The following is a 12,474-nucleotide window of genomic DNA, read 5'->3' as shown; positions in this document are numbered from 1 at the left end:
TCGTAAATATATCACTTTTCAACGGACACCTAGGTTTCTGCAGTCATGAAAAAGGTACAAAATAACAGGTGTAACCGAGTGGAAGGACGGGAAAGTTACAAGAAAACTCGCTTCCTTTATTCTACAACAAGATTACCTCGAGAAACAGCATAAATTGTAAGATGTTTCATTTTTGTCATCTCTGTAGCATGCTCTTACGGCATTCCTGAAGGCCAGCAGCAGTCTGTTAATAAATAAATAAATAAATAAATAAATAAATAAATAAATAAATAACTTCCACATCGCCGCTCAATAAAAGCCTGCAGGCAGCATTTAACAGAACAGAATACAAAGAAATATCGACAAAACCATGGTTGCAGTCATGTGGGCGAGGGAACAGCAGCATATATCGCTCATCAGAACGGATGCACCGAGAATTGGGAAGGTAACATACCTGCGTGATGAATAGACAGCGGATCAACATGGTGCCCGCGCCGCTGTTGCCTCGCCCACTCGGGACTGGCGAGGACGCTTTTATAGCCGTAATCAATGCCATTGTGGAACCCGTCGGTAAACTCGGCCACTCCGGTGGCAGAGGTAATTGGCGCCATCCATCGGAAGGGCGGGAAAGCAAATCCGCTTCCCTTGTACGACCTCCCAGATCGGCGCCTGCCCGCGCTCGCTGATCCAGGAAGCCGTGCCCTTTCACTCCTTCTCAACTCGTCTCCCCTTGCCCTCTCTCGCAGCGCCCTCACCTTCGACTGTCTTCGCGCGCGCCGGGCGGCCCGCCGTCAGCTTAGCCCGCTGCATGCCGTTTCATGTTTCGTTATCTGCTGTTATAGACGTCAGGCTCTGGAGTTTTGCAAGACGCGTAGCGCCACCTGCCGGTGCGAAGAGGCAGTATTTGAGTAGTGCGAAGCCCGACCCCCTTGCTAAGTTGCCTATGCAGCTAGCGACTGCGAAACAACGATTTAACTAAATTTTGGTCCATGTTGCGAGTGTTTTGCGCTTTTAGCACCCAGACAGAGAGCTATGAATTTCTCCGCTAGTCGGACGCGCCGCCGGACTGCCATAAAGCCATGCATAAAGCGCTCGCTGGCTCACTCGTCAGACTGATGGCGGAAACAACAGAAACTTCGATAGCTCCGCGCGCTACGAAGAAACGCCGCAATCGATGCTACTGCTGTGTTGTAAATTGCCATGAATGTGAAGGACTGAATAACAACGTTCAGTTTTACCGATTTCCAACGCGATCGTATGAAGGGGGAGGTCGAGAGCGCTGGATACGGGCCGTTCAACCTGTTGTAATCGAATTACTTGCATTCCCCACAACACAGTGGCTTGCATGAGAAAGTGCGACAATTTTGTTCTGCTGTAATTGTGTTGCGTAGCCCTGACGGAGGACCGTGGTAACCAAGCGAGAACTCAAGAATCTGCAGCCGCCACTGCGTTGGTAACAAACAAAAAACGTTGCGAACCATCCTGCGTATGTGCCATCGATATTTCCAACTTTTAACAGACGTCCACCTCCGCTTGACTCAACAGGTGGAAGGGAGAGATTTGGCAGGTCAGTTTAACCAAACATTTTCGTTCGCTCATGAATTCAAAATCCTGTTCTAGAGCATCGTTGTATCGCGAGCTCATTTCTAGTTTTGCTATTTTGTATGTCCTGGGGGGGGGGGGCGCTGATACAACAAGCACGTTTGGCAATGTGCTGAGCCTGCTCGCCTGCGTTTTTCAAATGTGAGTAATATGGTTGCTATAGGAGCACTGGATGAGTAATTGCGAAGTAACACACGTGTGTGCAGGAAAAAAAGAAAATGTCGCGTTTATTTACATTTATTTGTGCGCGCTTGTTGCTAGAAGCGTCTGCGAAAAGTTCAAAGGTACTGATCGATGCTGTAGCTCCTGCGAGAAAGTAACCTGCGGCGCGTAGGCACTGTAGGAAGCTTACTTTCCTCTTGTTCGCATGCTGTTTGCTGCCTTGGAAAACGTTTTCTGTTTGCTACCCTGAAAAAGGCTATGGAAGAATTTACTCTCTGTAAATAATTGCGAGAAAAAACATTATGATAAAAGGCATAAAATATAGGAGCTACTTAAGTCATGTGTTCAAGACATTTTCAATATGAACCAATTTGAAATGCTTAGATTTTTATGCTGATATGCCTGTAAACAAGCCTGATGCTCTCTTTACTTGCGAGTTGCAGCACGCCGAAATAACACCTGGGCCTTCTTTTATATTGTGCACGTACTTCGCCCTGCTGAGCTTCCATCCCTTTCCGAAGCGTAGATGGGCGGAAGAAGCTTTCCAGGTTTTTGATTTTTAGGAAACCGTGCCTCAGCACAACCGAAAGCGGAGTGGCCTATGCACCTTCGCTTGCGGGCAGCTCCTTTTGCACTACTCAGTTCGCGTCAAGTCTGCGATGGGGGCGCTGGTGACGGGTTTTTCCCTTTAGTTTTTCCTAAGTTTTTCCGCAGTGCCGCCTGGGCAGTCTGAGGTCTATCGGGAAGCGTGCGCTGCTGTGCGTTGACCGGCGTGGGTAGTTTCGTCAGTTTCGTGGTCCTCGATAGCTGTGTTCTTGTGCTCCGCATTGTTTCACCCGTTTCACGACTCGTACCGCTCGTGCATTGTGCAGTGGTGCACGAATACCTCAAAAACAAGCCCTGCAAGGTTGTTCCGGGTGCCTAAAGACAACAGGTGAGCGCGCACACCCAAGGACATCAGAAGGCGCATGTACACGAACACATCCCTGTTGCGCCTTGATTGTGCTACACTTCGCTCTTATCGGTAGAGAAAGCTGACAAATAGATGTTCCTCCTCATTGTCGCCTGGTCTATGACTTGTGTTTTTCTGTGCCAAGTCTTATTCTGCAACTTCAGTAACTTGCTTAGCTTTCCATTCCGCCCTCAGTGCTTTTTCTGTGTGTCACGTTCTACAAAGGTACTAACAGCTGAAAATTTTCTGTTCGTGTTTGTGTATTATTTCAGTAATCGCCGATGGGAAAACCGCGCGAACAACCTTTATGTGTAAGCATGATACGCTTTTTTTCTTCTGGAAAGCATGAGCGCTACAAGTGTCCTAAATGCAGATTTTTGCAGTTAGTGTTTATTATACAAAGGAGTGCCCAGTAGGTACGATCTTAAGTGACGTAATTTTACTGCTAAGGATTACATTCGGGGCGAAAGAAAAGCCGTGTACTGTTGGCTTATTTTACCTGGTCTTTGATTTAGGAATAGGCCTTTCTGCGAATGTTTTATATGTGCTGCTGCAAAAGCCAACTACATTCTGTTCCCCCTTGCCACCGTTACTCAAGTTGTGGCCAAGTGCGAAATACTGTGATAATGTGTATTTCAGTTTTTAGTACAATGTTATTTTTGTTCTGCCATGTCTTTTTCATTTTGTTCAGTAGTAATGAAAATGTCACACATTTCATATACTTTCGTGCAGGTTTATAAGTAAGCTCTTGTTTTTTTTGGTATGGCTGTCAATCAAACAATCTTCGCATTTTATTCTATCTTTTAATATTTTGCGTGTCATTGTTTTTGCCATTACCGGTGAGTTTCCCTTTCTTTAGTTGTCATGACTATGTCATACCCGTCGTTCAGTTTTGTGCAATATGTTAGTGCATATATCAAAAGCTCGTATACATTTTGGTCTTGAGGGCGTTATATAAAAATCTTGTTTTTTATATGTGCGTGTACATGAAACGGCCTTCGCGTTTTCTTTCGTATGTTTTTTATTTCTCTGTCTGTGAACTTTGTGTTTAGTACTGATGCATATGTCATGCACCCTTCACTTTTGTTCATTTTTTGAGCGTGTATCACACCACGTTATAAGAAAAATCTTTGTTTTCGGAAACGGAGTCAATAAAGCGAGACCAAAGATCTATTGTGTGTGAAGTTGAATTTTTTTATGTCCCGGCACATGCTGGTATAAGTATGGGCAAGACTGCGTGCGTGCCATCGCATAGCTCACGGAGCACCACACGCCAGTTCGCAAGCAATGCCAATACGCGGCGTAGCACGCGGCGTAGCACGCGCCGCGCGGCTGCTGTTCCTGTTGCTATGACAACGTAAACAATCATGTCCGCCGCCATTTTGCTAGAGCATCGCCCTCCTGTTAGAGCCGTAACTGAAGGGGACCTTGGCGCTAGCGTCGAAACAGCGTCTGCTCGAAAACAGCCAATGGCAGCCATGCGGAGATTCATCCCTGGGGCGGAAACTGGTCTTCCGATGATTGGGCGGTGGATTGCGACGTTAATCTTCTCCAGCGGAGAATGCGGGATACGGACCGATGAAGCGAGGAGCAATCTGCTGTTGTCATCCGCAAGGAAGATAGGGTCGACCACGCGTTGACCGCGCGGCACATCCATGACACGGCGAGGGAACGATGATAATTAACTTTAAGGGCAGCGCAACGTTAGGAACATGCGCAGGAGCATTCTCGAACATGTAGGCAGCAAGGTAGCCGGACAATTGCGTGATGAACAGTCAGCGGATCAACATGGTGCCCGCGCCGCTTTTGGCTCGCCGACGCTAACTGGCTGATTTATTTTAAATAAAATGAAGAAAAGGAAAGTTGCTGATAACCACAATTTATAGCAACATCTGCTGAGTGGAGAAGGTATTCTAACGTGCACGGAGAGTGGTGCCGTCTCTGCGCATATGTTTCGTTGGGAAATCTCACGTGCTGACTATACCTTGTAAAATCGGGGTTAGACACGCGATGCAGCAGTTGGCGGAGAGACAAGTGGAACGAATGACGAAGCCTACCGAAGGAGAACGTCAACACCAGGAGCATATGATATCGAAAAAGGTGGTTGCCTGCCAGATGTCCCAGTCAGTAAGTCTCAGAAGTGTTGAAGAATAAACCAGCAGCGATCAACATGCAAATGCGCGTTTCCTTGCCATTGCTGATCTGAGTTATCGAGAAGGGTGACAGAGATTTACTTAATTTCTCTTCCTTCATTTTTGTTTATTTTAAATCTGTCCAATTATTTGGCTCGAGCTAGTTGCCGAAGCGAAGCTAATGTGGTGGTGGTGGTGAGTTGTGCAACTGGCGGGTTTAGCCTGGTGATCAAGGCCGGCAATTGCTCCGTCCGAGTGTCTCTTATAGAATCACCGTGGTGTTTTCACCACATGTTCGTCAGACCAGCCTCTCTTAAGTTGCGATAAGGAGACGTGAAGTTTCTTTGCGGGCTTAACTATAGTCATCGATAAGTCAAAAATGCAGGAGGGGCTCATATCCAAAAAGCGTGAAGCGCCATTTATTCATCCGCGCTTCAAAAGATAGTTAAAAAGGGCTTGTTTCTGAGCAAGTTGGTCCGGTTTGCTATACACTATTTTTTACGGCTCGAAAAACACATGAAACAGAGAATACGGCACACGTGCGTGTCGCGGCGCTTTATAGATTGTGTGTAGTGTTCTCTGCGTGTTCTCTGGTTTTCGCACCCTTAAAAAGAAGGTATATAGTTAGAAATAGTTCCCTTGCAAATGCCACTGACAAGGAGATCAGGATATCTAGCTATTCAGCAACAATGAGCACGCCGTGATTGTATACGCACTGCACGCACAAACAGCCAACATTTCCAAGTGTGGGAGCGAAGAAGACAGCTCACCATTGTTTGAAGAGGGGATTAGGAGATGGATTTCACTGACCTAGTGAACAAAGTACCTCCCCGTAACATGTCCCCCTTCCCTTTATGTGTGGGTTGAGGTGTACCAGGAAAGGCTAAATACCCACGAAACACGGAAGCAGCTATTTGATGTCTAAAAGATGTTTTGAACGGCTAATTCAAAAGTGTAGTAGCTGTCTCGATCAATACATTTTGTAGCCATGGACGTCTATAGGTACTTCAGTAAGCCCTGCTAACGTTACGCTAAATCTTGGCTAATGGACAGCTTGACAAGAACAACTGAAGACTTATATTAGACATTCCCTCAAATTTTTGCGGGGAAGTTTGCCCACAGTTTCAACTTATTTTAAACGAGGCATGGACACCAGAAAATGTTTATATTGTCGAATAGGAGTGATGCACAGGTAGTTTTTCCAGATGTGAACCATGGGAATAGTGTAGTACAGCCTCATTGGTCGATTAGTGATTTTTACTTAGGCCAATCAATTGAACGCCGCCTGTCAGAATTATTTTTCAAATATAACAAGATCTGCATTGTATGCTGATATCACGCCAATGTTCGCCCATTGACCTAAACAAGAACACCTCTGCATGAACACGTCATTATTGACATAACTTCGCCCTGCTGGGTCTCCACCGAATTGAAATAGTTTCTACAGGGAAACATTTTCTAAGTGGTCCTGCACTTTAGGCAAAAATTACATCCTGGTTTCAGCTACAGGAGCCAGGATAGCCCGACACCAGTATACGAAACAAAATGCTGTGCTGCAATGAATTGTTAAGAAATAAAGGATAGTTCACATCTGGAAAGACACTCTGCAGAGCACTCTAACTGGCAATATCAATATATTTTTTTTCTGATGTCTTGTCCATGCCTCATTTAAAAGTAAATTATAACTTACTTTGTGGGCGCCCCTTGTAAGGTGACGCCACATGCTTGCACAGCATCACGCAGAAATAATGGCCATTTCTTCGGCAAACCACCAATTAGTGAATTACTTGCACGTTGCATGTTACCGGAAGTGAAAGATAAATCACAATATGCTGTTATTTTTTTTCATACACTGTTCGATGAGTTTTTCATGCATAAGAGATGATTGCAAGCGAAAATGCAGCAAGGCATCTACTTCACACCATGTCACACAATCATGCTTTATTACCAAATACAATAGAAAAGATGCAGAAAGTGTAATTAACAAGAGTGACAAATAGCAGCAAAGGTGATCATGCATGAATCTCGAAGATGGTTGCCGTCGCTGCCAGAGCAGGCCAGCCTTCTTAGGAGAGCACTGGCTGCCCACAAAAGCTTGCTGTTACAGGCGACGCGTGAAGGTTCTTTTGTTTCTACACAACAGTTCTTGTAGACGTAGGCAAGCAATACTTGCACAGAAGAGGGAAAGAAAGGCGCGGTAGGAAATGGGAATGTTCAAAGTGGAACTTCAATTAGCAGTATTCATTTATTTATTTAAAAATACCTTACAGGCCTCAATGTGAGGCATTGAGTAAGGGGGGCAGTACATAAAAATACATAGAACATATGACATCTATAAACCGTATCAATTTACAAACTACAACCGCAAGTGCAACCTAGATGAAAAAGAAGTATTTAGTTCATGATTCACTGGGGAGAAAAGGAAAACATAATATAATAACAAGGAATAAATCACACAGATTGTTTTCAGTGAAGTCGTGTAATTAACAAGACCAGAGTGTTAAACAGTATTAATGATTAAAAAGAAAGACAGAAAAGTTACTAACGCGACATTCCAACGGAACAGTAAACATAGCGACATAGCGTTAATAATGCGACAATAAGCTGTAAAAGATAGTGCATGTACAAGAAAGCATTGTGCGACAAACGTAAAACTTCACATTTCTTTAGTTATGTATTCAGTCAAGGCATCACGGAATGAATCATAGTTGGACCGGCATGCAATGCTGTCCGGGAGCGAATTCTATATTCTGATAGCACGAGGAAGAGCAGAGTAATGGAATGCATTTGTAGAACCGTAAATGCGTGCATACCTGAAATGATTATGAAGCCTATGTGACGTGGAGTAGGGTTGTTTCAAGCATGCGGGTGTTCGAGTGGAGTGAAGGAATTTGTGGAACAGTGATAAAAGGGCAATGTCTCGGAGAGTGCTCAAGGATTGTAATGAAAGCTTAACTTTTATTTGTGTTACACTAGACTGGGTAGCTGTAATCGTTTATGATGAAGCAGCTTGTTCTCTTCTGTATCCGTCCTAGCGTTTCAATGAGGTATTTCTGGTGAGGGGACCAAATGGGAGATGCCTACTTGAGCTTGGGACGAACGAGAGTTAGGTAAGCTAGCTTGCGAACATTTCAAGGAACATTTCTTAAGTTGCGTCGCAGGTACTCCAACGATTGGGAGGCGTTAGCTGAAATGGACGTGATATGCTCTGTCCAAGAAAGATTCGATGTGAATAGAACTCCTGGATACTTATTTGTGTAGCCGTTGTAAAAGTATAATTATTAATATGGTAGGGATACGGTGAGGTTGCCAACTCCTGGGTAAACGACATTACTTTGCATATTGAGGTATTTAAAGTCATCAGCCATTTATTGCACCAGCTAATAATTTGTTGAAGGTCTTGCTGAAGAACGATGTGATCATCTGAATTTTTAATTGGGCGATAAATTATGCAGTGGTCGGCGAATATTCTTATGGTGACGGACAAATTTTGAGGTAGGTCGTTAATAAAGATTAGAAAAAGCAAGGGACCGAGGACGCTACCCTGTGGTACGCCAGAAGAAACGTCTGTTACAGAGGAAAAGTAGTTATTTACAATAGTAAACTGCTGATGATTAGACAGAAAATTTCGAAGCCATGACAAGGTGAGACAGTCCAATTTGAGTGCGGAGAGTTTTGATATTAGGCGACAATGTGCGACACGGTCGAATGCCTTCGAAAAACCAAGAAACAAGCAATCAATTTGTAAGTTATAATTTAAGTTAGTGTGTAGGTCTGTTGTAAATTCAAATAACTGTCTCGCACGAGAGGCCCTTTCTAAAGCCATGCTGATTATGAAAAAGGAATTTGTTAGTCTCAAGATGTCTGTAAATCTGCGAAGCGATATGTTCAAGCAAGTTGCAGGGAATGCATGTCAAGGAAATGGGACGATAATTCTCACAGGAGTTCCTGTTGCCATTTTTAAATACAGTTATAACTTTCGCCATCTTCCAATCTGCGGGAAGGTGGCCAGTCGCAAGCGACTGTCTGAATATGTGAAAGAGAATTTTGCTTGATATTTCTACCGTATTCTTTAAAATCTTTGAGTTTATACCATCTCTGCCACATGAAGAAGACATCTTAAGGTTATTTATGAGAGAAGAGAGGCCCTACAAAGTGAATTCAATAAGTTCCATGTATTGGTAGCTTAATCCTGAAACAAAATGTATATTTGAAGTGTTCTCCTGTGTAAATACAAAGCTGAACAATGTATGAAAGACCTCCGAACATTCGCTGTCTGGAATAGGAATATTTCTGCTGTTTTCTAATGAAAATTCATCGGATTCGTTGTTAGGCTTTATTATTTTCTAAAACTTGGCAGGATTGTTCTTAAGCAGCTCAAGAAGATCATTAGAAAAATATTTATCTGTAGCTTCACCTAAAGCTGAGCAGCACGATTTAAGGTACGTTTTGTAATTCTGCCACGCTGCTGATGTGCGATCTCGCTTAGCGATATTGTACAAGCGTTTTTTTCTTGTTCCTCATGCGCTGAAGCTTTTTAGTAAACCAAGGATGCAACTTATCGTTCGTTATATTAACGAGTGGAACATACTTGTCTACTAATGCGCACAGTGTATTTTTAAACATGAACCTGTTTTCTTCAACGGATCTATCGTAAAATGATGGCCACATTGTGTTTTCGAAGAAAGTTTCAAATTCTGAGATTATTGTTTTATAATTTCCCTTACTGTAATCACGAATTTGCTTTCTCATTTTACCCGTAACCGGTGGCGTTGTGTTTATTGTTATTTGGAGCAAATGGTGGTCGCTGAAACCATCCATGTATTCTATGTAACCTATTGTTTCAGTTGCAGTAGTAAGAATGAGAGAGACCTAGAACCTTGGCACCACGTGTGGGTTTCGTGACAGCTTGAAAGAGATTGAAATCTAAAGACAAGTTGATGAATTCATACAATATATGACAAGGAGATGATAAATTCGTCCAATCGATTAGCGGATATTTGAAATCCCCAAGAAGATAAATTAAATCAGCCGGGAAGAGTTCCATGGCTTTGTTGACTGTGTGGCGCAGAGCATTGATGAAAGAATTGTTAGAATCTGCTGCACGGTAACAATTACCTATTAGTATCGTAGAAGATGAGATCGTGCAGGCCACCCAAGCAATCTCGACATCAGAATTAGTGTTGACCAAAAATGACGTAATGGTTTTCTTTACACCAATCAAGACACCGCCCCCTCTTTTAAGAGAGCGGTCACACCTATATATGTCATACATGTTTGAAGATGAAAAGATCTCATCATTATTTATTGCAGAATGCAGCCATGTCTCCGTGAAAGCGATAATGTCGGATATACTGTCTTCCAAGAAGGAAGAGATGAGATCGCGCTTTGATAATATGCTTCGTACGTTGGCATACGATAGTGATAGCGAGGGTGAAGTCGGGGTTACTTTTAGTACTTGGTGACCCTGTGCGCATGCTCCCAACCGTAGCTATCTATTCAGTGGGGCAACTGCACTTGCAGAACCATCGTATAGATATAAATTCTTGAATCAATACGCAGCTTGTCCACTGAAAGCTTTATTCTGGGTTTTCGCAAATTCAATTAGCTTTTGTCTAGCACGTCGAGTTTCCGGTGAAAAATCTTCGCGAATGGAATATGACGTTCCCTTCAGTTTGTGTGCCGAAGAGAGAATGCGATCTTTATCCTTAAAGACGGTCAGCTTGGCTATGATGGGTCTCCGTTTATCCTCGCTATATCTTCCCAAGCGATGCCCCCGCTCAAGTTGTTGTTCATTTATTTTGATGCCAAGCTTATCCGCACAGAAGTCTATTGTTTTCTGCTCCGACTTTGTCCAGTCTTCTCTAGCGTTATCTTCCAAACCGAAGAAAAGCAGATCCGAACGCCGCAGCCTACTCTCGGAGTCGTTACAGCGCGCCTTAATAACCGCCACCTGCTCAGACACAACGCGTACAGCATCGGAATCTGTCCTAGCTTTAAATGTGCAATTTAACTCCATTGCTTTTTCCAAAGACACAACCTTGTCACTTAGAATTTTAATTTTGTTGTCAGCTTCCACTTGCTTCTCACTGATAGACTTCAAATCAGATATCAGGGAAGCTTGACCCTCTTCAAGCCGGCGGATAGCATCTATAGCCTGGGCAAGTGAATCTGCTTCACCTTTTGTCAGAGGGCCCAGGATTAGATTCTATATCTCCCGAAAGCAATAGTAAAATAGCAGACAAGGTACGAAATTTGCAAGTAAACAGAGCCATCAAAAACTCCACTTTTTCAATAGACTGTGGTGGGCACGACACCGCCAACAAAGAGTAATTACTACTTCTAAAACAATGTGCACCGTTCAGGTAACTAACCTGTAATAATAGCCAGCGTGAGTGCGGCATCTTAGATACTATGTCGTGCCTGAAGTGGGAGCCAGCCAGCTGTCCTTTATATCCTACATCGGCCGCCGTAAACGCACTTGATGTAATCCTAGGTTGCCAGGTGGACCAGTTGGATTCATCTGTAACTGGCGGGTGATGAGCTGGAGTAAGCAATCGTCGATGTGGATTGGCAGGCGGCAGCAGCAGGTCGGCAGGCGGTTGTCGATCCGGGCGAAGACACACGGACGATACCATCAGCGTTATCGTAGCTTGTAAAAATAGCCAGCGTGAGTGCGGCATCTTAGGTGCGATGTCGTGCCCCGATGTCGATGATGTGCTAAGAAGTTTAGCTCACATTAAAAATAAATTTAAGCCACTCCCCCATTTGTCTTAAATTACGGGTATCTTAAGGTATGTATGTGATAATGTTTAAAATTACTAATATATTTCTTGGCATAGTTATTAAATTGCAGAGCAGAGTCAGACGAAGTCAGTCTTCAAATTAATATATGGTGTTTTGTGACTAAAAAGGCGCTTATCAACTTGTCAACCAAGTCTGAAAAGCTTCCTGCAAAATATAATCAGTTCAAAACAGTAATACACTCTCAGGTAAATGATGTACTAACTTAATTAAAAAGGTAAATAGCGTTTCATATTGTTAAGCCAAGAGCAAGTTTGGCATTTTTGACTGTCTAGCTGTTGGCTATTTTTCAAACTTAAACATGACACAGTACAGGATATGCAGGTAGCTTGCAAATGAGGACTGGTGATAAATTAGTGTTCCAAAGCAACACTTCTAGGCTGGATCAGTCACTTTTGTGGATATGTTTTCATGTGACCCTAATTGGCTTAAGGCAATACTTCACACCAATTACGCGTCACCTTGGATGATACGTCATAAAAATCGAAAGTATCACATGATGTGATCAAACGGTAACGTTGCCCACTGTCTTGGAAGTGTTAACATGCTTGTTGCGCGAGAAAGTGCAAAGTTATTTGTAAAGGTAGCAAATTCATAAGTGCATCTATAGCCTCGAGTAATTCTGAGCATCTACACTGACTCGCAATTGAGAAGCCAGTGCACACAAAAAGATGTGTTCAAGTAAATGTCCAAGTTGAATAATTGCCCACCTAGTGAAAGGTCAAATGTGCAAGCCTAATGAGCCAGGGCCAATAAATTGCTAAGTTCTGATAACACCTCCATTGATATTATTGAAATAGATGACAAAAAACAGCACAGGTAAAGTTACAGTTATGACAAAAT

Source organism: Dermacentor variabilis, chromosome 1 (assembly GCF_050947875.1).
Source record: "Dermacentor variabilis isolate Ectoservices chromosome 1, ASM5094787v1, whole genome shotgun sequence".
Lineage (NCBI taxonomy): Eukaryota > Metazoa > Arthropoda > Arachnida > Ixodida > Ixodidae > Dermacentor > Dermacentor variabilis.
Note: the sequence above shows the minus strand (reverse complement) of the source record.